This window comes from Molossus molossus, unplaced genomic scaffold (genome assembly GCF_014108415.1).
Source record: "Molossus molossus isolate mMolMol1 unplaced genomic scaffold, mMolMol1.p scaffold_m16_p_14, whole genome shotgun sequence".
Taxonomy (NCBI): Eukaryota; Metazoa; Chordata; class Mammalia; order Chiroptera; family Molossidae; genus Molossus; species Molossus molossus.
The window spans coordinates 39,032,636-39,053,703 of record NW_023425349.1 but is presented as its reverse complement, the minus strand read 5'-3'; the positions used below and the strand labels follow the sequence as shown (position 1 = coordinate 39,053,703).

Here is a 21,068-nt window from a genome sequence, read left to right as displayed (position 1 = left end):
GGGACCGTTTGTATAAAAAGGTGTGTACAGTTGACTCTCAAATAATGGGTTTGAACTACGTGGGTCCACTTATATGAAAATTTTTTTTCAATGAATATACAGTCGGCTCTCTGAATCTCTGAGTTTTGCATCTGCAGATTCAATCAACTGCTGATGGAAAACACTATTTTGATTCCCAGGTGGGAGCTTGCAGATGTGGAGGTTGACTCTATGCATTGTTCAAGGCCATTTTATACAAGGGACTTGAGCATCCGAGGATTTTAGTATCTGCACCTGGTGGGGTGGTGGGGGTGGTGGGAGAGATTCTGGAACCAATCCCATGGAGATACTGAGGTACAACCGTAGTTAAGTTTTGGGGGAGTCAAAAATTATACTCATATTTTTGACTGGTGGTGGAGGCTTGGTGTCCCTAACTCTTGCTTGTTCAAGGGTCAAATGTATATACATCTGTAACAGTATATAGGAGTGAGCAAAAGTAGGTTTACAGTTGTGAGTATGTGAAAGTTTATTCTTGTATTATTATTTATTTATCAATTATTTTATTTATTATTATTATTGTTAACCTACTTTTATCCACCACTGTATGCATAGAACGTCTGGAAAGATTTACTAGAAACACCCAGTGGTGTCCTTTGGGGACTAGGGGAGATGTGTTTTCTACTCTAAATCATTTTAATCCTTTATTATCATTTGAAAATAATAAAATATTTTGTACTACCAAAAGAAGAAATAAAATACATGCATAAATTATGAGATTTAACACAAAATAAACACCTATGAGCCAATTACTCAGCATTAAGATACTCCTGACGCTCCTTATGGACATTTCTCTATTCCATTACCCTGCCTGTCATCCCACCCCATACCTTAAGGTAACTTTGTCCCAAATTTATTAGAAGGTTGTTTCTTTGCCTTCCTTTATGGACTTACCATATACACATGTACTCTTAGATGATATATTCTTTTGTCTTGCTTATTTATGAACTTTAAAAATATAGTATGAGAGCCCGGCTGGTGTGGCTCAGTGGTTGAGCATCGACCCATGCACCAAGAGGTCACTGGTTCTATTCCCGGTCAAGACACATGCCCATGTTGTGGGCCCGATCCCCAGTGGGGGGCATGCAGGAGGCAGCCAATTGATGTTCTCTCTCATCGATGTTTCTATCTCTTTCTCCCTCTCCCTTCCTCTCTCTCTAAATCAATAAAGAAAAAAAAAAAAAAAACAACACATGGTATGAGAAATATGTGTGTGTATTCTTTTGCAATTTGTTAATTTTCTTAGCCCCCTTCCAAAGTATAGCAGATTATGTCACCCCAAAATAGGCCTCTTTGAGTGATTATGCTTGAGAAACAACAGACACAGGAGAAGCTCTGAAAACAAATTCTGTTCAGAGCTTGTACAGAAGTTCCCTTTCTGTAACAAATATTTACACTTACAGTCATGTGTCAAATAACGACATTTAAGTCAGTGACAAACTGAATAACCACAGTGGTCTTGTAAGATTATAATGGAGCTGAAAACTTCCATCACTTAGTTTATTTGTGGATGAAAAAAGGGGTTCTATAAAAAGTAACCTCACCTGGTGATCTGATCATAAATTCCTAACTGGGTAAGTCAGGGTGCATAATTGTTTGCTTTAAACAAACCCTGTCCATTGTTTCTGTGCATCTAGGTTAACACACCTTTGAAATAAGCCACCCTCTGGAGAGCACATAATCTTATTAAATATTCTGTTATGCAAGCCCTGCCTGGCTTTCTTCCATATCCATGTCATCTTTCTTATGTTCCCTCCTTAATGTCAAATTCATAAAAGGAGATGCAAAACTGTTATTACAAATATTTTTATTGCTTTTAGAGAGAAAGGAAGGGAGAGGGAGAGAGAGAGAAACATTGATCTGCTGCTTCCCGCATTCCCCCCTTTGGAGACCAAGCTGGAAATCTGGGCATGTGCCCTGACCAGGAATCAAACCAGTACCTTTTAGTATATGGGATGATGCTCAACCAACTGAGCAATGCTGGCCAGGGCAAAACTGTTATTCTTTTTTTAAAAATGTATTTTATTTTTTTTATTAATTAATTTATTTTTGTTACAGATCTTTCCCCTTTTTCCCTGCAGACAGACACCCTCCTCCCTATCCTGCCCCACCCCAAGCATTGTTGTCTATGTCCATTGGTTACACATACATGCATATAAGTTCTTTGGTTTATTTCATCCCTCCCCCCACCCCCCTCCTCTGAGGTTTGTCAGTCTGAACCATACTCCTTTCTATATCTCTGCTTCTATTTTGTTCATCAGCTTTTTAAAAAAAATTAATCCTCACCCAAATGCATTTTTCCATTGGTGTTTTTCTTTAGACAGAGTGGAAGGGATGGGGGAGAGGGAGAGACAGAGAGAGAGGGGAGAGAGAAATATCCATGTGAGACAGACACATTGATTGGTTGACTTCCTCATGTGCCCTGACCAGGGGCTGGGGATCAAACCTGTAACCCTTTGGTGGGAGGGCCAACGCTCCAACCACTAAGCCATGCTGGCCAGGGCAAAACTGCTGTTCTTGAGAGCATTTGAGATCTTGTTCTTCAGCATATGTTGTCAGTTTGGCTCAAATAAACTCCTATGAAAATTATCTATAGGTTTGAACATTTCTTACATTGACATGTAACCATCATAAAATCTGAAGTCATAATGCAATGCGTTATTCACATGTTTGTGATGATGCTGGTGTAAAGAAACCTGTGCTGCCAGTCGTGTAAAAGTATGGCACATACAATTACAATAGTAGGCTACACCATTTAGGTTTGTTAAGTGCACTCTGTTATTTACACAACGATGAAATCACCTAAAGACACATTTCTCAGATTGTATCTGGTTGTTAAGTGGCACATGACTATGTGAGGGAAATCTCCACTTGTAAAGGTGTTTATCTCTCTGTACCCAAAGAGAAGAATGACTCTAAAGCTCCAGAAACTCTTGTTAATGGAAACATCACTGACTTAAATCTGCATAAAGAATGTATGCATGTTTACCATGCTCTTCCTGGTTACCCTCCCATAACTGGCTTCCTTCTCCCAACATTTTTCTTTTGTCTTTAGCTGAAGATGGTGTTTAAGGTGGCACTTGGGCCATTTCCTGGAGAATTAGTTTCCCTGGGTATTTCCCATGTATCTGAGAGGAATATATGTTACTAAACTTTTGTTTGTTTTACCCTTTTCAATCTGTATTTTATTACAGAGTGGCCTAGCCAACAACTCAGAAGGATAGAGGGGAAATTATTTTTCTTCCCTTACATCCCCTAATATTATTTCCCAAGATTTATTCATGTTGGAGCTTATAGCTAGGTTCACTTATTTTCATTGTTTTTTTTTTTAATCCTCATTCGAGGACATTTTTCCATTTTCTGTACAGACAGAGTGGGAGGGAGAGAGAGGAAGAGAGAGAGAGGGAAACATCGATGTGAAAGGGACACATCGAGTGGCTGCCACCCGCACGACCAACCAGGGCCAGGGACAAACTGCAACCGAGGTACATGCCCTTAGCGGGAACCGAACCCGGGTCTCTCTGGACCGCAGGCGGACGCTCTAACCGCTGAGCCAAACCGGCCAGGGCCACTTATTTTCATTGTTGTACAGTATTTCATTGTATCAATTTATCATTATTTACTCATTCAGTATTCTGTTGATAAACATTTGAGTTGATTCAGTTCTTTATATCATGAACAATACCGCTAAGAACACTTTTGAATATGTTTTGGTGCACAAGTGCAAGAATTCTTAGGAGATATATATTTAGGAAAGAAATGAACATGAATGTTCATTTTATGACGATAATGCATTTTTTCATGTACTTGTTGGCAATTCTGAGAAAGGCTTATTCATGTCTCTTGCACACCTTTCTATTAGCCTGTTAGTCATTTTATTAATTAGTAGGAATTCTATCATTACCTATAGCAAGCTGCCCAAATCCTATTTCAGTGTTAGAATTTTTTGCATTGCAACAACATTAACTGTGGATGGGGAAAAAAGGGTATGTGGAAAGCAACTGCCCAGTTGGTGTGGCTCAGCTGGTTGAGTGTTGTCCCATGCACCAAGAAGTCACTGGCTTGATTCCCAGACAGGGCATATGCCTAGATTTCAGGCTCAATCCCTGGTAGGGGGTGTGCAGGAGGCAGCTGATCAATGTTGCTCTCTCATCAGTGTTTCTCTCTCTTTTCTCCCTTCCTCTCTCTCTCAAATCAATAAAAACATATTTAAAAAAAAGTAACCTCATATGGTGATATGATCATAAATTCTTTATTTTATTTTTTTTTTATTTTCACTCAAGGACATTTTTCCATTTTTGTTCAGATAGAGTGGGAGGGAAAAAAAGGAAGAGAGAGAGAGAGAAACATCAATGTGAAAGGGACCCATTGAGTGACTGCCTCCTGCACAACTCCAACTGGGGCTGGGGACAAACTGCAACTGAGGTACGTGCCCTTAGTGAGAACTGAAACCCGGTCTCTCTGGACCATGGGCTGACGCTCTAACTGCTGAGTCAAACCGGCCAGGGCTGATCATAAATTCTTAATTGGGCAGATCATGGTGGGTAGTCATGCCCCAGGTCTATAACTTCTTTAGTGAAAGGTTTTAAGCCAACCCTGTCTTTTGTTCTTGTGCAACTAGGTTAACACATCTTTGAAATGCTAGAAATAATAACTCTTGAAGGGGGTATTAACCCTCAAGAGAGCACATAATCTCAACTTTAGTCTTTCTTACCTTCCCTCCTTAATTTCAAACACTTAAAATAGAAACTGTAAAACTATTATTCTGGGGAACATTTGAGATCTTGCTCCCTGGCATATGTCATCAATTTGGCTCAAATAAACTCTTATAAAAATTCTCTACAAGTTTGGATATTTTTCATATGGACATAACTATTAAAAAAATAAAAAATCGCCCTGGCTGGTTTGGCTCAGCAGTTGAGCATTGGCCTGTGGACCAGAGAGTCCTGGGTTCAGTTCCTGCTAGGGGCACGTACAAAATAAATAAATAAATAATTAAAAAACAAAAAAACCTCCATGGCTGGTTTGGCTCAGTGGTTAGAGTGTTGGCCCTCTGACCAAAGGGTCATGGGTTTGATTCCCAGTCAAGGGCAGGTACCTGAGTTGCAGGTTCTATCCTGGCCCTGGTCGGGATCATGTTGGAGGCAACCAGTAGAGAAAAATCAATGTTTCTCTCTCTCTCTCCCTCCCTGTCTCCCTTCTACTCTATCTAAAACTCAATGGAAAAACATCATTGGGCCCTGGCCGGTTTGGCTCAGCGGTTAGAGCGTCCGCCTGCGGTCCGGAGAGACCCGGGTTCGGTTCCCGCTAAGGGCACGTACCTCGGTTGCGGTTTGTCCCCGGCCCTGGTTGGTTGTGCGGGTGGCAGCCACTCGATGTGTCCCTTTCACATCGATGTTTCCCTCTCTCTCTCTTCCTCTCTCTCCCTCCCACTCTATCTGTACAAAAAATGGAAAAATGTCCTCGGGTGAGGATAAAAAAAAAAAAAAAAAGAAAGAAAAACATCATTGGGCGAGGATTAACAAACAAACAAACAAAAAATTTAAAAAAGTTTCTAAGGAGTCCTAAATGTTTGTGTGCTTGAGAATTGTAGTGAAGGAAAAAATTTCCTTGATCCTCTTAGGACCTATGCTCAGTCTGCAGATTAAACTGGCAAAGACACACTAATAGGAGAAAAGCATACAATTTTTATTGACTTTTCACATGTACATGGGAACCTTCATAAGAGCATGAAGATATGACAGAGTGACCAGAGCAGGACTATTATACCTCACAAAGAAATAATGTGTTTATGAAGAATTGACAAGACAAAGGGCTTTGGGTTCAGGGTGGCCCACCTAGGGCTAGATAGTCCTTCTCTTCCTTAACTAGGAAGATAAAGGTTAATTTATCAAAGTTTGTTTGCAGAATGCTCTGGTGCTGTCTCTGAGTTGATGAGAGTCTGTCTTCAGTCAAAGTGTAACCAAAACCCAAATTCGGCTGCCTGTAGCCACAAAAACCAAATTCGTGAGACAGATACTAGTGAAAAAGGAAAGAGGTTTATTCAAGTGCTGGTTACCTGGGGGACTCTTGTCAGAGAGCCCATTTCAGCATCTCAGAGTGGGCAGAATTTTTGAGAAGGAGGGAGAGGCAAAGCAGAATGAAGAGACCAAAGGGAGGGGTTGAAAAATTCTCTATGTGCAGGCCAGCACAGTCCATTTTGATAAGGATCTCGAATTGGTCAAGTGATGGTCTGGGTGCATGATCCTGGTCTTTGTCATCCTGGTTCTATGGTTGAAGTTCAGCAAATCTCCCAGAACTGGGATAACAGAAGGTTGGAGTCTGCATCTTCTAAAGATAGCTCCTAGGATTCTTATATAAACATGCTGTTTATCTATAAGGTATATGATAATCAGAGTCAGCATTTACAAAAACAATGTCAAAGAATGGTGGGGTGGGTTACAATTTCAACTGTACAAAAGGAGAATTTATTTCCTGCCTAGGCAGAAAATGATTTCTTTTCTGTGTTTACTGTTTACTATTGTTTTTATTTATTTATTTATTCATTTTTGTTACAGATGTTTCTCCTTTATCCCCCACTCTCTCCCCCCCCTTTCCCTCCCTCCCTACCCTGTCCCCAGCTTTGCTGTCTATGTCCATTGTTCATGCATACATGCATATAAGTTCTGTAGTTTATCTCTCCCCCACCGCACCCTATTCTCGGGATTGTCAGTCTGTACCCCACTTCCACGTATCTGGGACTACTCCATTCCTCAGACTGTTATGCTCATTATATTCCACAAATAAGTGAGATCATATGATACTTGTCTTTCTCTGTTTGGCTTGTTTCACTTAGGATAATACTTTCCAGGTCCCTCCATGTCGTCTCAAAAGATATGAGATCTTTCTTTCTTACAGCTTCATAGTACTCCATTGTGTATATGTACCACTGCTTTTTTTTATCCATTCGTCTACTGATGGACATTTGGGCTGTTTCCAGATCTTAGCTATTGTAAATAGTGCTGCTACAAACATGGGGGTATATATATTCTTTCTGATTGATGTTTTGGGCTTCTTAGGGTATATTCTTAGAAGTGGGATCACTGGGTCAAATGGAAGTTCAATTTTTAATTTTTTGAGGTAATACCATATTGTTTTCCATAGTGGCTTCACCAGTCTGCATTCCCACCAGCAGTGTACTAGAGTCCCCTTTTCCCCATACCCTCGCTAACACTTGTTGTTTGATGATTTGTTGATGGCGGCCATTCTGACAGATGTGAGGTGATACCTCATTGTTGTTTTAATTTGCATCTCTCTGATGCTTAGTGATGTTGAGCATTTCTTCATATGTCTCTTGGCCATTTGTATGTCCTGTTTGGAGAGGTGTCTATTTAGTTCCTCTGCCCATTTTTAAATTTTTAAAAAATTTTTATTTTTTTATCCTCACCCGAGGACATTTTTTGTTTTTTTGTTCAGACAGAGTGGGAGGGAGAGAGAGGAGGAGAAGAGAGAGAGAGAGAGAGAGAGAGAGAGAGAGAGAGAGAGAGAGAGAAACATCAACATGAAAGGAACACATTGAGTGGCTGCCACCTGTACACCAACCAGGGCCGGAGACAAACTGCAACCGAGGTACATGCCCTTAGCAGGAACCGAACTCAGGTCTCTCTGGACTGCGGGCTGATGCTCTAACTGCTGAGCCAAACCGGCCAGGGCTCCCTGCCCATTTTTTAATCGGGTTCTTTGTTTTCCTTTTGTTGAGTTGTATGAGCATTCTCTATATATTGGAAATTAACCCCTTATCTGATATATCATTGGCAATTATGCTCTCCCATACAGTGGGTTGCCTTTCCATTTTGATGATTGTATTTTTTGCTGGGCAGAAGCTTTTTAGTTTGATGTAGTCCCATGTGTTAATTTCCCCTTTGTTTCTGTTGCCTTAGGTGATGTATCAGTGAAAATTCTGCTGCGTATGATGTCTGAAATTTTGTTGCCTACATTTTCTTCTAGGATTTTTATGGATTCATAAGTCGCATTTAAGTCGTTTATCCATTTTGAGTTTATTCTTGTGTATGGTGTCAGTTGGTGGTCTAGTTTCATTTTTTTTGCATGGAGCTGTCCAATTTTTCCAACACCATTTATTAAAGAGGCTGTCTTTACTCCACTCTATGCTCTTGCCACCTTTGTCAAATAAAATTGAGCATATTGCCTTGGGTCCATTTCTGGGATCTGTTCTGTTCCACTGGTCTATATGCCTGTTCTTGTGCCAGTACCAGGCTGTTTTGATTATGGTGGCTTTGTAATATAACCTGAAATCTGGTAATGTGATCCCTCCAAATTTGTTCTTTTTCACAATTGTTGTGGCTATTCGGGGTATTTTTTTGGTTCCATATGAACTTTTGAAGTATTTATTCTAGTTCTGTGAAATATGTCGTTGGTATTTTGATGGGGATTGCATTGAATCTATAGATTGCTTTGGGTAATATGGACATTTTTAATTATGTTAATTCTTCCAATCCATGAACAAGGTATGTGCTTCCACTTTTTTATATCTTCCTCTATTTCTTTTTACAATGTCCTGCAGTTTTCTGCATATAGGTCATTTACTTCTTTGGTTAAGTTTATTCCTAGGTGTCTTAATTCTTTTCCTGCAATGGTAAATGGGATTGTTTTTTTAGTTTCTCTTTCTGTGAGTTCATCATTGGTGTATAAGAATGCCGTCGATTTCCTGACGTTAATTTTGTATCCTGCTACTTTTCCAAATTCATTTATTAAGTCTAGTAGATTTTTGATGGAGTCTTTAGGGTTTTCTATGTATAATGTCATGACCTTGCGGGGGCTATGCATGGGAGCCTCTGGAATGTGAGTCGATAAGATCAGGATGGGAGTTAGTCTACAAGCCTGGGGCAGGCGGTTCCCGGAACAGGGTGGGAGTCTAGGCTGAGCAAGCGAGACAATGGTAGAGCAGTTTGCCTGGCGCCAGTCCCCAGGCTATCGGACAGTAGTGTCTTTTTCTGGTTTTGTAATTAGAATTATGCTGGTCTCATAAAACGAGTTTGGAAGTCTTCCTTCTTCTTGAATTTTTAGGAATAATTTGAGGAGAATGGTGTTAGTTCTTCTTTGAATGTTTGCTAAAACTCCCCTGTGAAGCCATCCTGGCCTGGGCTTTTGTTTGCTGGGAGAGTCTTGATTACATCTTCAATTTCCTTCATTGTTATTGGTTTGTTCATGTTTTTTTCTGTACCTCAGGGCGATGCTCTAACTGCTGAGCCAAACCGGCTAGGGCGGTCTGTTCATGTTTTCTATCTCTTCCCAGTTCAGTTTTGGGAGACTATATGTTTCTAGAAATTTGTTAATTTCACTTAGATTGTCCAATTTGTTGCCGTATTATTTTTCATAATATTTGTTAATAATCCTTTGTATTTCTGTGGTGTCAGTTATTATTTCTCCTCATCCATTTCTGATTTTGTGTATTTGGGTTCTCTCTCTTTGTTTTTTGGTGAGTCTAGCTAAGGGTCCATCAATCTTGTTTATCTTTTTAAAGAACCATCTCTTTGTTTCATTGATCCTTTGAGTTGTTTTTTTGGTCTCCATGTCATTTATTTCTGCTCTGATCTTTACCATTTTCTTTCTTCTACTTGCTCCGGGGTTTTCTTTTTGTTTGCTTTCTAATTCTTTAAGTTGTGAGGTTAAATAGTCAATTAGAAATTTTTCTTGTTTGTTGAGGTGGGCCTGTATTGCTATGAACTTCCCTCTCAGAACTGCTTTTGCTGCACCCCATAGATTTTGTGTTGTTGTGTGTTCATTTTCATTGGTTTCCAGGAAGTTTTAAATTTCTTCCTTGATCTCCTCGGTGACCCATTCATTGTTTAATAACATGCTATTTAGCCTCCATGTTTTCAAATGTCTTTGCATATTCTTGTTGCAATTGATTTCTAGTTTCATGCCATTGTGATCTGAGAAGATGCTTGATATGATTTTAATCTTCTTGAACTTGTAGAGATTTAGTTTGTGTCCTATCATGTGGTCTATCTTTGAGAATGTCCCATGAGCACTTGAGAAGAATGTGAATTCTATAGTTTTGGGGTGTAATTCTCTGTAGATATCTATTAAATCTATTTGGTCTAGTGCTTCATTTAGAGTCTCTGTTTCCTTGCTAATTTTTTGTCTAGAGGATCTATCCAGTGGTGTCAACAGGGTGTTGAAGTCCTCTGCTATGATTGTATTGAAGTCAATTTCTCCTTTGAAGTCCTCCAGAAGATTTTCAATATATTTTGGTGCTCCTATATTGGGTGCATATATGTTTATCAAGGTTATATCTTTCTGTTGGAAAGATCCTTTCAATATTATGTAGTGGCCTTCTTTGTCTCTAGTTATGGCCTTCATTTTGAAATCTATTTTATCAGATATGAGTATTGCTACCCCAGCTTTTTTTTTTGCTTTCCATTTGCTTGGAAAATTTTTTTCTGTCCCTTCAATTTCAATTTATGTGAGTCTTTTGTTGTGAGGTGGGTCTCTTGTAAACAACATATAGATGAGTCATGCTTTCTTATCCAATCATCTACTCTGTGTCTTTTTATTGGAGCATTCAGTCCATTTACATTTAAGGTGATTATTGGTATGTAATTATTTATTTCCATTTTTGTTTAGTGTGGTTATATTTTTCTTCCCATTTTTCCTGCTAATTACAGCAGTCCTTTTAACATTTCTTGCAGTGCTAGTTTGATGCTAATGTATTCCCTTAGCCTGTTTTTGTCTGGTAAGCTCTTTATTTGACCTTCTATTTTGAATGACAGACTTGCTGGGTTGAGTAGTCCTGGATTCAGATCCTTGTTTTCTTATGACCTTGATTACTTCATGCCATCCTCTTCTGGCCTGCAGTGTTTCTGTTGATAAGTCAGGTAATAGCCTAATGGAGGTAACTTTGTAGGTAACCTGTTGCTTATCTCTTGCTGCCTTTAGGATTGTCTCTTTGTCTTTAATTTTTGGCATTTTGATTACTATGTGTCTTGGTGTGGGCCTATCTGGGTTTTTCTTACTTGGGGCTCTCTCTGCTTCTTAAACTTGAATGCCTTCTTCCTTCATCAAGTTAAGAAAGTTTTCTGTCATTACTTCTTCAAATATATTCTCTAACCCTTGCTCATTTTCTTCTTCTTTGGGGACTCCTATGATGTGAATGTTACTATGTTTCCAGTTGTCCCATAGTTCTCTTAAGCTGTATTCCTGTTTTTTAATTGTTTTTTTCCTTTTGGTTTTTTGATTGGCTGATTTTTTTTATATCCTGTCTTCTAATTCACTGATTTGGTCCTCAGCTTCCTTTACTCTGCTGGTTATTCCTTCCAATGTGTTCTTTATTTGTGCTGTATCATTCTTCATTTCTTCTTGGTGGTTTTTCATTTCCAATTGATTGATTTTCAATGTTTCTATATCTTTACTTATGGTGTTGATGTCCTTATTCATGCTGCTGAGCTTTCTCAAGATCATGGCTCTGAACTCTACCTCTGATAACTTGCTTAACTGCATTTCATTTATCTCATCTCCAGTAGAGTTCTTTTGTTCTTTCATTTGAGATTCATTTCTTTGTTTCACCATTTTGGCTATCTCAGTGGGTTTTTGGAGCCTGCCAAATTTTCCCTGTTGGTGTTGGTGTTCTGCTGTTTGTGCCTCCCTCTATTGGGTTTGGATGAGCGTGGGAGGGCCCACATTAAACACCACTGTCAAGTCTACTTTCCTGGGTAGATTTGTAAGCCCAGGAAAGGTTCAGTTATCATCTAGCTTTTTGCTTGGAGGCTATTAGTCTCAGTTACTCAGGGCCTTGGAATGTAGCCCTCTGGTATTCTGTATAAGAGGATTTCCAGAGGGAGGGACAGATGCTGGTTGTTAATGAGCCTCAATTTGCATTTCTTTGGCTCACCTGGAAGGAGCTGAATCTTTGAGGGAGGCCTCCTGGCTTTCCCCACAGCTCTGAGGAGGAACAACTGGCCATCGTCCTTTGTGGCTGCAACTCAGCAAAACTCTGAGCACCCTCCATATACCGGGTATCCCCACAGAGTTCCAGTTCATTCTGCCCTCCCTCTGCTGGATCCCAAGGTGAGTAGCTGTAACCAATTCAGTGCTCTGTTCTGGCTCTCTGCACTGTGGAGCAGGCTTGTTTTTTTATTCCTCAAGGGCACTGCTCGCAGTTAAGACCTCTGCTGTCCGTGGGCTCCCAGCCCACCACCCTCTCGCGCCTCCACAATCCTACCAGTATTCCTGGTTATATGGTCCTTTCCTGCTGCTTTTCTGTTGTTTATTTCTGATGATTTGTCTTTATTTTAGTTGTAATTCCCGATTGGTCCTGGGAGATCATCTGTGTAGCTTCTATTCACTCTGCCGCCATTTTTTCTCCCTCCTGTTTACTATTCTTAATTGCCTTGAGCTTAAAATACTTTTTATGTCAAAGAGGCATATTTTGGAGTGACATTCCAGTGTCCTTCAGAATCATCTGAAAAGTTAAAAAATGTATGTTTCCTGACCTCATCTCCAGAGAGTTCAATACATTAGTTCTAAGGAGGGACATAGCAATGTGCATTTTTAACAATTAAGTTGATTCTAACCATCCTTGGAGAAACATTGACTCAGAGGGGAACACTGGGGAGGTATAATTAGGCAAAGATGGAGGAGAGGAAGTCAGAATGTTTAGAAAATTATTTGGTGAAGGAGAGAAAGGAGTTCGGGAGGCAGGGGTTAGAGGGCATCTTCTTTCTAGCACAGTATGAAGACAGTTGAATGTTGAATGTGAACAGGTCTCAAATGCAAATGTGAGGATAAGAGATAAAGTTTAAAGTGATGCCAGTAGGAATAACCCAGGAAGCTACTACATGAGGAAAGTTGGCTCAACAAATAGTAAATCCTCAATTTAGAAATATTTATTCATTTGTCAACACAAGAAATGCCCCAACCTGCAGAGAATTTTTGTAAGAGTTTATTTGAGCAAAATCTCATGACAATTGCCAGGAAGCAAAATCGCAAATTCTCTGGAGAATGACAGTTTTGCAGTTTCTTTTGTGCATTTGAAATTAAAGAGCGATCATAAGGAAGATTACATGAAGGTGAGAGAAAGAAAGGTGGGCGTTGGATTATCGGACAGTTAACAAGATTATGTGCTCTCTCAAGGTGTGTTAATGTAGATGCACAGAAACAATGAACAGGACTTTCTTAAGACAAAGATACATTTTTTACTAAAAAATTACATGTCTAGGGCACGGTTACTAACCACAATCTGACCATTTAGGAATTTATTATCAGATCACTCCATGAGGCTACTTTCCGTAGAACCTCTTTTTCGTCCACAATTTATTAATTCATTAATTCATTAATTAATTCATTCGTTTGTTCATTTATTTTACAAATACTTGTTGAGCTCTACCATGTGACAGATGTTGGGAAACATGTGGGGAATGCAAAGATAAATAAAGACAATTGTCCCTATCCTGGAAAGGAATGGGAAAGGCAGATGCACAAAATATATAATGCAATAAAGTACACTAAGCACTGAACAAGAGTTCAAAGTGCTCTGAAAGTAGTAATTGTTGAGGTGGGATCACCAGAGGCATTTTGGAAATAGCTCCTCTACTCCCACATAATTTATTTCATTCATTCAACCATTTTTATTGCATGTCTATTACAGGTCAGGTACAGGGAATAAGACAGACAGTTTCTGCTCTTGGAGAGGTAACATTTCAATAGGGAGAGTTAGACAATGCCATGATCAATTAATACATGAACAAGAAAAATTAGCAGGTGGTGATAAGTGCTAGGTATAAAATAGAAATAGGAAGGGAAGGTCTCTCTGGAAAGGTTACATTGCAGCTCAGATCTGAATTAAGAGCCAGCCAGCAAATATGGAGGGGATGAAGTGGGGATGTTGGGGAGGAGATGAGTGGAGGTGGATAGATGGAGGGCAGGGAGAACATTCCAGGCAGAGGACACAGCTAGTTGCAGACATTCTAAGGTGGGCCTGAGCTTAGCTGGTGGAAAACAGAAAGACTGGAGCACAGTGGGGGAGGGGAAATTAGCAATGAAGTGGGAAAGAAAATCAGCCAGAACCTAGAGGCGGGTTAAAGAATTTTATTTTATTCAATGTGGTGGTACCTACTCTAGCTGCTCTTTAGAAACTGGATTGGGTTGGAAGCAGGAAGGGCCCTGGAAGCCTTTTGTAACAGTCCAAGACTAGGGACTGAGCAGTGTTGATGGTAGTAGTAGCAGCATCGTTTTGAGAAGCCAGCAGGGGTGGGGAACGTCCGGCCCGTGGGTCATATGAGGCCCGTGAAATCAATACCAGCTAACATCCCACGCCTCACCAAATTAGCCTGACCAATTTTTAAGTTGATAATTGTATGGCCTTTGAATGATGTTACAAATACCTAAATGGACCTTGGTAGTAAAACGGTTCCCCACCCCTGGTAGAGGGTCTGGTTACTTTGTGGCGGAGAAGGTAAGACCGACTGTTGGAGCAGACAGGGGCTCTGAAGGAAAGACAGTGTCAAGGCTGATTCTGATCCCCAGAGCTTGTCTAATCTACCTTCTAACTTCTTTTTTAAAGGATTTTTAAAATTGATTTTTAGAGGGAGGAAAGGAAAGGGAGAAAGAGAAAAACACTGATCGGCTGTCTCCCGCATGCACCCCTGCCCCCGCCCCCGGGGGATTGAGTCTGTGCCCTAACCAGTAATCAGATCAGCAACAGCCCCTTGGTGCAGGGGATACAGCCAATCAACGGAGCCACACCGACCGGGGCATAACTGCTTCTTGAACGTATGTACCCCTTTTCCCCACCCCGCTATTTCAGATCCTACTGTCTCTCACCTAGAGCCCTGTAAGAAGCTGTTAACTAACTTTTCCTAGGCCCTCCAGTCTGCCCCTCTTCCTCCTTCCATCCATCTCCACATTGTTGACTAAATGTTTTTTTTCAAACAGTGATTTTTCCAAACATAGCTAATCATATCATTCCCATCCTTAAAATTATTAAGTGAGTTCCTAAATGCTCTTAGACCAAAACTCAAATTCCTTAGAGACTGGGAAAGGAATTACAGTATTAGGTACTTTTCCTACACTGAATCCTCGTTTAATCCCCCCTGGAATCCCATGAGGAAGTGATTATCCCCATTTAATGGGAAATAAACTGAAACCAGGGGTGAAAGAATTTGCCCAGGTCACAGGGTCACAGAGCTATTCAATGGCACATAAACCAGTGGTTTATTTTTTTTAAATAGACTTTATTTTTATAGCGGTTTTAGATTCACAGTAAAATCGAATGGAAGGTACAGAGATTGCCCATACACCCCCTGACCCACACGTGCACAGCCTCCCCGTTATCAACATCCCCCACCAGTGGGACATTTGTTACAATTCATGGACCTCCAATAACACATCATTATGACCCAGAGTCTATAGTTTACATTAGGGTTCACTCTTGGTGGTGTACATCTATGGGTTTGGACAGATGTACATGGACATAAGGCCATCAAACACATAATTTCACTGCCCTAAAGATCCTTTGTGTCCTGTGTATTCATTCCTTCCTCCCCCCTAACCCATGGCAAATGCTGATCTTCTGTCTCCATGGTGTTCCCTTTTCTAGAATGTCGTATCGTTGGAATATGCAGTTTCTCCAGACAGGCTCCTTTCACTTAGTAATGTGCATTTAAGTTTCTTCCATGCCTTTTCATGGCTTAATAGCTCCTTTTTTATTTTTTAGTGCTGAGTAATATTCCACTGTCTGGATGTCCCATAGTTTACTTATCCATTCACCAACTGAAGGACATCTTGGTTGCTTTCACGTTTTGGCGATGATCAGTAACACTGCTATAAACATCCATGTGCAAGTTTTTGTGTGGATATAGGTTTTCTTTCTTTCTTTCTTTCTTTCTTTCTTTCTTTCTTTCTTTCTTTCTTTCTTTCTTTCTTTCTTTCTTTCTTCCTTCCTTCCTTCCTTCCTTCCTTCCTTCCTTCCTTCCTTCCTTCCTTCCTTCCTTCCCTCCTTCCCTCCTTCCTCCCTTCCTCCCTTCCTCCCTTCCTTCCTTTTTTTTAATCCTCACTTGAGGACATGTTTTATTGATTTTAGAGAGAGAGGAAGGGAGAGAGACAGAAATGTTGATGTGAGAAACATTAATTGGTTGCTTCCCATACACACCCTGACTGGGGATCAAACTTGTAACCTTGGTTTATAGGGTTGATGTTCAAACCACCTGAGCTACCTGGCCAAGGATGCTCTGTTTCTTTAAACTGTGTTTTTTTCTTGATAGTCAGAAATGATGTACTGGGTGAAAGAAACTGTTTATAAATGACTTTTATTAACTTGGTGGTAAGGTGTGGGGGAGGGGAAGAATTCTAGGGTCCTCCTATTAGGTCTCAGTCTCCAAGTGATTCTGTGCCCTAGACTGAAACTTCACAGGTGCTTCTCAGTTTCCTTCCCTTGGGTGGGACAGGATGGTCAGAATGAGCTGCGATCATGTACTTCCTTTCCTCCACGTGTGAGGGGCTGGAGTTGGGTGTTTCCCTTTCCCTAGGTCAGTTAGGCTCTGGTAAAACCCCAGCAGGATAAGCTCTGGCAAAATAGTTTCTCCTGAGGGCACAGCTTGTTAAGGAGAACACAGTGCTCTCTTGTACTGTACATGGTAAAAATGGCTCCTTTGCTGAAAGGGTCAGTGTGATGGGTGAACCTGTTCTTCACGCCGAAGTCGCTCCAGCTGGCAGCGTTCCTGCCCCCGCCAGGTGCTCGTGCTCTACCAGGATAAAGTAGTCCTGTGTCATTGTTCCCACGGAGGTTGAAGGTCTTTGTCTTAACCAAATACACAAAGTGTTTCTAGTTATTAGTTTTGAAAACAGTTTAATTGGATCTTACTGTAGGAAAAGTCTGGTCATTGGAACATAGGTTTAGGGCAGGATTAAGCCTTGTGGGGGGTTCAGTTAGCCCAGAATGCTCCATATCACACATCTCAGAGTTGGCAGGAAGTCACAGGTAGTGACCAGACACCAGGCAAAGCAGGTAGTGCCTTTACTCCCACATCCCTAGATCTCCAATCCCAGGGACAGCATCATCATGGGGATGGTACTTTCAAGAAAAGCCAGGCTTTCTCAACTTTGGCATCCGTGACATTTTGGGCTAAACAGTTCTGCGCTGTAGGACTGTCCTGTGCATTGCCTGCTGTTAACAGCATCCCTGGCCTCTCCCCTCTAGATGCCAGTAATACCTCCTCTATCCCACCTTGAGACGACCAGCAATGTCTTCAGATATTGTCAAATGCCCCTTCAGAGGTAAATCACCCCTGGCTGAGAACCACTGCAGTAAACGAAGACTCAAGATACAGTAGCATCTTATCAATTAAAAATAATTTTTTTATTACTAGTAAAACTTTTAGCTGGAGCATCTTGGAGAGACAATGGTAAAAGAAGGGGAAATGGAGTGATAAGTCAGGTTGGGCTGGCACATGACTGCTCTGGGCTGGTCTTTGGAGATCATTGACTAAATGGTCACTTTTCAAATGAGGAAACTGAGGAAAGAGTCTGCCTTGTTTTACAGAGAGGTGGACTCGTGGCCAAGGCAGAGCCTGTGACCTGGGACACACTGGAGACCTGCCACGGAACGTCTCTGTCAAGCTTTTCCCTTTCTGAAGTTAAATCCCCTTTGAAAGTAAATCCTGTTGAAATGAACCTTTTAATAGCACTTTTATTTTCTATCTGCCAGTGTTGGTGCTGCAGCTCACAGTTCTGAAAACAAGGAAAGTTGTAGTTCATGCCCTGCCTTCCGTGTGACTATGGTGGGAAGCGTGTTCTGTTCAATTCAATGTAACACTCGCTCACCAGGACTAACGGACACGCCAGCGCAGAGCTCGGTGCTTTGAACTTCTATCACTCAAGTGTTGCAATAACCCAATGAGGTGAGTGCTCTTATGACCACCCCTATTTTAAAGATAAGGACATTGAAGCTTAGTAAGATTGAGTTGCCAAAAGCCTAGCCTTGTAAACGATGGTCTGGGGTCATGAAATTTATTGACACATCACGCTTGGTGGCAGACTCCACCTTGAATGTCGACTCAGCCTCATTTTCAGCATCTGCCAGTTTTAATTCTCTGCTTTGTGCACATTGGCATTAGTCACAGTTATTTCTCCAGCAATTCCATAACTCCCAAAGGGAGTACGTTTGTCACCAGATCCTGAACATTTTTTGGCTACATCTTCTACTGGGAAAGCAATAGAAAGGATAACTGGGCTTTGTGGCCTGGGGCCATCTTGTCCACTTGTAGGAGGACTAGCATTCAAGGAGTTTTGGGGGTATTTCTGGCATTTCTGACCTGCAGGAACAGCAATGGGTACTTGGACTGCAGCGCATCTCTTCAAAGTATCTGACTGGGAAACGGCATGTCCAGGAAGAGGCTTCCAATCCTGTGCTTCCTGAACAGTTGAACCTACTAAAATAAAAGGTGGGGCACAGGTCTTCTTGCAGTCGTCCGTCATCACATAAGTTGGAGAAGTAACCTTCGGTGGATTCTGAGATCCTTAGGATTAGATAAATAGAGGGTTGCTTGGGGGAAAGGCCCAGGTGCAGGTGGCGGTGATGGGCGACTGTTGATTCATCTCAGTTAGACAGTAAAGGGTCCACGTGTTAGAGTGTGGTGGTGGTTGTCCTGCTTCGCTTGTTGCTATTGCTAACATCTGAGCAGCAAACTGAGCTGGGTCAGCTGGGACACAGGCAAACTCTGGTGGGACATCTGCTGGAGATGGGGATGAGGGTAAGGTGGTAGGGGTGGATGTTTTGAAGGCTCACGGACTGCTTTAGTTGTCTCCTCGGGCTCTACGAACTGCTCAGCACAGAATGATGGCAACTGAGTGGTTTTGTTGCTAAATAGTGGTCCAGCTACATTGTCCTCCTCTGTGTCTGTAGATTTTTCCATCCGTGTAGGTTCTCTGGAAACTGGGTGTTACTCTGGGTTCTTTTGCATATTCTGGTTTCTTCTCTTGTGTCGTTCCTTCTGACCATTTCTCAACTTTAATCTGATGAAATTGTTTAATCAGATCTTTTATATCCAGACAAGCATTCCCTTCTCTAAACACAATAACTTCTTTAAAACAAACTGCTGCAAACTGGGCGGTGTTCTGCAGATTGGTTTTGAGAACGGCTCTGCTAACGCCCTTGAGCAGAGTCTTGAGGTCATAAGGTGCGACCAGTCTGGGCCTTGAAGAAAATATTTTGGCAGGATGTCTGTAAAAGATATTTGTGATCCCAGTACTCGTGACACCTCTGTGGCCATCTGTGGCCGCGTGCAGTTGGAGAAAAATGGGAGTCGCACATTCCCAGCTGAGATGGAACACGGTGATGCTCTATCTTCTTGCATCTCTTGTTCTGTAGACAGTGTCCTTTTCCTGGTCTATTTAGTGCCACACTTTGTATTTTTGTTGGTGATTTTACTTTTTGAAATGGCCCCCAAGCATAAATGCCAGCTGGTGACCCTAACGGCAAGAAGGCCGCAATGACACGTGTGTTAGATAAGCTGCCTTCGGGCATGAGTTCTAGTGCTGTTGGCTGTGCATTCGAGGTGAATGAATCAACAGTATATATTAAATAAGGCACCTTTAAACAAAAACACACATAAAACAAAGTTATGTATTGACCAATTGACCAAAAGTTTGTGATCAGAGGTTTGCAGGAAAGTAAACTTACATTTCCTGTGGATGCAATAGTTTAATGCTTGCTAACTCAGGGTTTGCGGTGAATCTATAGGACATGATGACCAGGAACAACAAGAATTGACTGTATTTAAGCCTTAAGCTGAAAAACATACATTTTCAACAGCAGTTGGTGGAGGCTTACCAAATGTGCTGCTCCCTTAGGGAAAGTGTGCTGACAAATTTCGTGAGCGTAATAAACAAGCAGGAATAACTTTACTTTGTTACACTGGATGCCTTAGAAAATGTTTCTTTCTGGGACATCAGGAAGGTTTTATTTCACTGGACGCCAGACAGTATGTATAAGTTTTCACTCATTATTTATTTTCTTTGGCTCATGCTTAGGAGGAATAATCTACTGATCGTAGAAATCCATTTCCAGCTTCCTCTTTGTGCTGAAAAGTGCATAGATTACTGGTGGACTTAGTGCTCAAGAAAATTCCCTGTGTTAGTGGACTAATTTCAGTTCAGTCACGGGAAGGACATACACCGATGGCAAAGCATTTGTGAGATACCTGGTTGCGAAGAACCACGCAAGCCTGAGGAACCCAGAATTGACCTCTTTGTCCTTTTCCCCCTGGGTGAGCTGGAAATGTCAAGAAAGGACACGTTCTCTTCACTTTTGCCTTTTCAGTGTCGTTTAAACCACCCTCTGGCTACACCTGTTCCACTCTTGCTTCCTTCTGGTTGATTGACTGACTCATGGCTTGTTGGAAACTTTTGTCCTGCTTTCTCGTCCAAACTTTGGAGATTTCACCTCTGGTAAGGGAAGGGGCACAGCGTGGGTGTCCTGGGATGGGAGGGGAGCGCGGCCCTCCTGTGTTCTGCACGCGTGGCCTGGCTCCTCTTTGGGGCTTGCCCCTCCATTTCCAGGCAAGGAGCCTTCCTGAGATGCTGCCACCTTCCGGTCTTGTCCTAACCTGGTCTCCACAGGGTGGGGACGGGGACCCAGCAAGGCTCCCGTTCTTCCAGCCCCGGGAAGCCAGGGGCTCCGAATCTGCAGTCAGAAAACATTTTGCATGTTAAGGACAAAAGTCTCATGATTTTAAATAACTTTGACTAAGTTCTATGAGGATTATCTTTGAAGCTGTGACTTCAATCACTACCATTGTCCTTTTAGTAGAAGTAGTAAATAGAAGTGTGATTTTAGGAGAAGGTCTTCCAGTCTTTCCGGTGTGTTCCTCTGTGGGACAGAAGTGTCCCCCACAGAAGTTCTCACTCCCCGGGAGGGGCCCAGGGAGTGCACAAGAAGCCGGGTACCTGGAGAGGCCGGCTGGGGTCCTCTCTCAGCTTCACATCTGTTAAAGAGCATAGAGTTAAATAGAAATAAACAACAAGCAATTTATAGTTAG

At 41.5% G+C, this 21,068-nt stretch overlaps 1 pseudogene; it reads right to left on the bottom strand.

The window, feature by feature from the left end:
• Window positions 1-18,114: 18,114 nt before the first annotated feature.
• On the bottom strand, window positions 18,115-19,776 carry LOC118629283 (annotated as a pseudogene).
• Window positions 19,777-21,068: the final 1,292 nt, after the last annotated feature.